This window comes from Palaemon carinicauda, unplaced genomic scaffold (genome assembly GCF_036898095.1).
Source record: "Palaemon carinicauda isolate YSFRI2023 unplaced genomic scaffold, ASM3689809v2 scaffold92, whole genome shotgun sequence".
NCBI lineage: Eukaryota > Metazoa > Arthropoda > Malacostraca > Decapoda > Palaemonidae > Palaemon > Palaemon carinicauda.
This window is the reverse complement of record NW_027172226.1, coordinates 98839-104031: the sequence shown is the minus strand read 5'-3', so window position 1 is coordinate 104031 and position 5193 is coordinate 98839. Positions and strand designations below refer to the sequence as shown.

General features: G+C 37.6%; 1 long non-coding RNA gene across 1 annotated transcript; it reads right to left on the bottom strand.

Moving 5' to 3' along the window:
* Nucleotides 1–342: 342 nt before the first annotated feature.
* On the bottom strand, nucleotides 343–4913 carry LOC137637679 (uncharacterized). Its single transcript, XR_011043752.1, has 3 exons — nucleotides 4750–4913; nucleotides 642–795; nucleotides 343–451 (listed from the first exon to the last, which is right to left on the bottom strand). It is a non-coding gene; the product is annotated as an uncharacterized lncRNA (long non-coding RNA).
* Between the last annotated feature and the right edge of the window lie 280 nt (nucleotides 4914–5193).

Below are 5193 nucleotides of genomic sequence, written 5' to 3'. Positions count from 1 at the left end.
ATAAGGGAAAAGAACGAGATTGGAGAAGAGCAGTTTGAATTTATGCCAGGCAGAAGCACAACAGATACAATGTTTGCACTAAGGCAATTATGGAAAAATATAGAAGGCCAAAAAGGAATTACATAAAGTATTTACTGACTTAGTTAGAAAAGGCTTTTGTTCTTTTATTATATGCTGAGTAAGTTTATTTTCTGTATAAACATTTTGTTAACCTTCTACTGTTTCTAAAGATGACAAGATTACATATTTTTCAAAGCCATTTCTGTTAACACCAAGTATAAATTTTTGAGCTACGTGCCGACAAAATACTGTGCTTTTCCGGATGTATAAAAATACACAAAGTTCCAAATTTACTTTAATGGAATAGTAAAGTTTGTACAATTTATACACAAGAACATTTTCTATATTGACGTAATAACTTAAAAGCCATCCTAAAACTGATTGAGTTCACCTGGAAAATAAAAAATTCACACATCAGCAATATGCTTATGGTACACTGCTGTACAGTTCAGTATGTTTACTTTTATTTTAACCAAAAACACTACTGTATACAAGACATGTACAGTAAACTTAATTCTATACAGCTATAACTAATATTTTCAATTTATTACAAACCTCAAATTTATTCTTACCAAACTTACCTAAATACATACAAGAAGAACAAGCTGGCCATTTTATTCTTCCTCTTTGAACTTCCCTCCATAGAAAGGAATAAACTGGTTTACTAATTTCCAATCAACCAGGTACAAACCCCCGGTGGCAGCTCCAATTCCAAACACGCACGCAGAGGGTACCCTAAAAACAAAAAAATATCATAAATTTCAACATGTAAAATTAAATTGTCTCCATGTAACATGAGAACAGTAATATTAGTTGGAATTAAGAAAAGTTTTATATTTCATGGTTCCAAAGGGTCTCCTACCATCAAATTTTTTATTCAAACCTTAATTGCCAGTGCCTGGATGTTGGTAATTCAATCAAAATTAATTATTATATGATGACAGCCATTAATTAATAAGGACTCAAGATCTATCAATCCTTGTTGTTATTACTGCATGCTTACCAAGCTTCGCCTCTAATTAGAAAAGTAAAAAGATACAAGGCTAAGGTCTCCAGAGAAACTAGTTAAAAGACAAGATACTGTAATATACAGAAATTGTGTGACAGGAAAATATCTGAACAATCTTGTGGATGAAAGTTTACTGCACTTTAAATATGCAGTACTATACAGTGTTGTATACATGCACTCACAAAATTTTGGAGACTGCCACAAACTAAATTCCCACATCAATCTTAATTCAGGCTAGTTTAAGTAGGCTACACGCTAATCATTGCCAGGAATAAGTTGTTTAAAGAATAAAAACTTGCTTTCATATGTACAATATACTGTACATTCTTAACATTCATAGACTAATCCCAGGTAACCAATGCCCTCAACCATCTACTACTTGTCCAGCAACGAGCCTGAGGGATTCTACACAACCTGTTGTGCAGCCACCACAGGACCAATGGAAAAAGTATCCATTCTCATATGGGTCACATCTTGCAGGTAGTGGGCAGTGAAACTGTTTTGATGTTTCCACACACCCACTTGTAGTACCTGCAACACAGTAGTTGCGTTTGAACACCAGGGCCGTGCTGCCCTTAACGACATGAGCTCTAGGTCAACGAGTAGGAGGAGGATCAAGATTCAATGCAAGGTCTATAACCTTACGAATCCAGGCTGAGATAGTGTTCTTTGTGATCCCCCTCTTCACCCTCCCTATGCTAGCAAAAAGCGCTGACACGTGGGGGCAAGCTGCTGCAATGCGTTTAAGATATCTCAAACTCCTCACTTGGCATAACAACAGCTGATCTTAGTTATCGGTTACAGAAAAAAGATCTGGAAGGCCCCAAACCTAGGATGTGACCAATGGATTTTGAGTCTGCAATAAACTTGGGGATGAAGCAGAGTGTCACCTCCCCCCATCTCCTTGAATGGGCAACATTGTAGGAAAGATCATGAAGTTCGCTGAGAAGTTCCAGAAGGCCGCACCCGTTTTTCAAGTATTAATGACGAAAAACGACCAGATTGGTGTTGCACATCGCATAGAAACATGAGGAAATGAATAAAAAAGAAACTAAGACTTACTCTTACACAAAATGTAAGCATAAACCTACTACTACAATTATGGGGGACCCCAGTGGGAAGCGGGGTTTTTGGGTGGGGGGAGGAAGAGAAAAGTGATTTTCGGGGCACTACCGAACCTAATACAACCACCTAACCTAACCTAGGGGCCCTGTACCCCTACCTAAGCCCTCCCTTCAGGCCACAGTGATTTTCGGGGCCAAATGTTTAAGACGTCATAGTGGACTAATTTGTCTGCGGATTGTAGTAGTTACAGGGCTCATTTGAGCTGAAAACAAGACACGGTCAACAATAACAACAGACTTAGAAAAATTCTGGGAGGAAGACAAGAGTAGCGTGAGTTTGATAGTCGATATTTCGACTTTTATTGAATTTCATCTAAATTATCTCGCTCGTATACCACTATTTACATACATTCCTACACATTCTAGTAAAAATACATTGAATATCACTGATATCTTCATGTGGCCCTCTCCTATACATTTACCTTTTTATTTAATATATATTTTGACTGTATACCAACTGTACGCAGGCATCACAAGCTTCTGTTCGGTTGACTATATTGACCATGTCAGTTCCAGGTCGTTTAGTGAGGAAACCAGTCTAGTCTTTTATAATTTTAACTTGTTTCCCCATGTGGCAAATCGTTATAAATCCTAAAAAAAGTAATAGACGAAAACAAAAGCTTTGCATAATTTGGCAGTACAGTACAGTATATGGAGAGCGTAGCCTTGTAAACAAATACAAGTTTTATGTAGAAAACCTGACCTACATTTCTAACGCAAATTAGGTAATAAGATATACCCTAATATATCCTAGGTATAGGTAGTAGGTTGGCCAGGGCACCAGCCACCCGTTGAGATACTGTACAGTACTACCGCTAGAGAGTTATGGGGTCTTTTGACTGGCCAGACAGTACTACATTGGATCCTCCTCTCTGGTTACGGTTCATTTTCCCTTTGCCTACATACACACTGAATAGTCTGGCATATTCTTTACATATTCTCCTCTATCATCATACACCTGACAACACAGATTACCAAACAATTCTTCATCACCCAAGGGGTTACTGCACTGTAATTGTTCAGTGCCACTTTCCTCTTGGTAAGGGTAGAAGAGACTCTTTAGCTATGGTAAGCAGCTCTTCTAGGAGAAGGACACTCCAAAATCAAACCACTGTTCTCTAGTCTTGGGTAGTGCCATAGCCTCTGTACCATGGCCTTTCACTGTCTTGGGTTAGAGTTCTCTTGCTTGAGGGTACACTCGAGCACACTCTCCTATCTTATTTCTCTTCCTCTTGTTTTGTTAAAGTTTTTATAGTTTATATAGGAGATATTTATTGTTGTTACTCTTCTTAGAATATTTTATTTCCCTTTTTTCCTTTCCGCACTGAGCTATTTTCCCTGTTGGAGCCCCTGGGCTTATAGCATACTGCTTTTCCAACTAGGGTTGTAGCTTAGTAAGTAATAATAATAATAATAATAATAATACGGTAAATGGGGGCCATGCAGTGGGAACCGGGGATTTTGGTGAGAAAAATTTACTAGCGAATCGATATAAAATGGTAAAACTTAAAATTTTCCTCTCTATACACTATTCTCTGGGACCCATAATAAATAAACAAAATTACACAAAATATCGGCATCCTATTCCCCTGAAATATATATTTCAATCTTTTGTTTACATCTAGGTCTATGACCTGGGAATGTGGTTCCATCCGTTAAATATAATTTTACCAGGAGCCTTTATATATCAAGGCCAAGTTCCTCATGCGTTGATTAAAAATGGATATCAACCTAAACTTTTCCCCTTAACCTAACCTACAAGCCGTGTCCTTACCTACTTACCTAACAGGGTAGGGGGCTAACGCCCCCTGCGTCTCCCATTACACCGACGTATTCTGTTAACCATAATAATACATACAGGTGGTCGGTATCATACATACACCCCTTTTACCCTAAAGGCAAATACAAGAGCGTTTCTTTCATGAGCAGTTTGCATATTGCGTAGTATGTCATTCAGCATCCAATGAGACGAGTATTAAGTTCATTGATATTGTAATGTACGGCAAAAATTATAATTCGTGCAAACTTGAATTTTTCTTACTTTCATGACCAGTGATTACTTCCTACAGTGGTGGACGCCAAAAAAACTCAAATCAATCAATCAATCAATCCTACAGTGGCTACAGCCTAACCCCATTAACCATAGAGAAAAATACCAAATGAGCAGCAGTCGTCCATTTACTATAGAAATTTGTCTCACAAGTAATTAAAATATAGATATTATCGTAGTGTATTACAGGGCAATGTAACCTAGTAAAAAAAACTACTTTTTCTTCCAGAAAATTCGGTTTCATTGGACCCTAATTCCACTACAATCCCGAAATTCTAGAAGGTAATAAGTTTTGATGATTAAAATCAATTTATAGAAATATATTATCTATTTTCGATCAGATTATCCAAAAATTGCGAAGCTTATAAACAAAAACCTCGATCAGCTGATCTCCGGTCTTGCAAACTTAGCCAAATATGCAATGACGAAATCTCGACCAGGCAATATTCGGTCTCTAATTCCTTATATTTTTTGCACCTACGTTTTAATACTTTAACGTAACTTACCAAGCTTTTACCATCTGTATGTGTCTGGGTCCAACTGGTAGTTTGGAGAGGACTTTCTCGACAAGCGACATTTTGCTTTCGACTTTTTGCGTTCGTTCCTAAGAATCGCGACTTCCCAGTTCCCACTCTTTCCCAGACAGTCGGCTGCAGCCTCGACAGGGTTGCCAGCTTGCCCTTTTTTCAGGCCAAAAAATCTCAAATTTCGGCTTTTTAAAAATTAGTTGGCCTTTAGTAATATCATGAAAAAATGTGGGCTTTAACTACTATATTTTTGGCCTTTTTCTAATAATGGGTTGGACTTTTAAAGCTGTGATTGATTATAAGTTGGTCTTTTCTCGTTTAGAAAACCTGGCAACCCTGGCTGCAACCTCGACCCCATTCTCTGTTTAAAATAAAATGTCAATTGGTAAATATTTACCCACAAATAATTAACAATAGGGAATC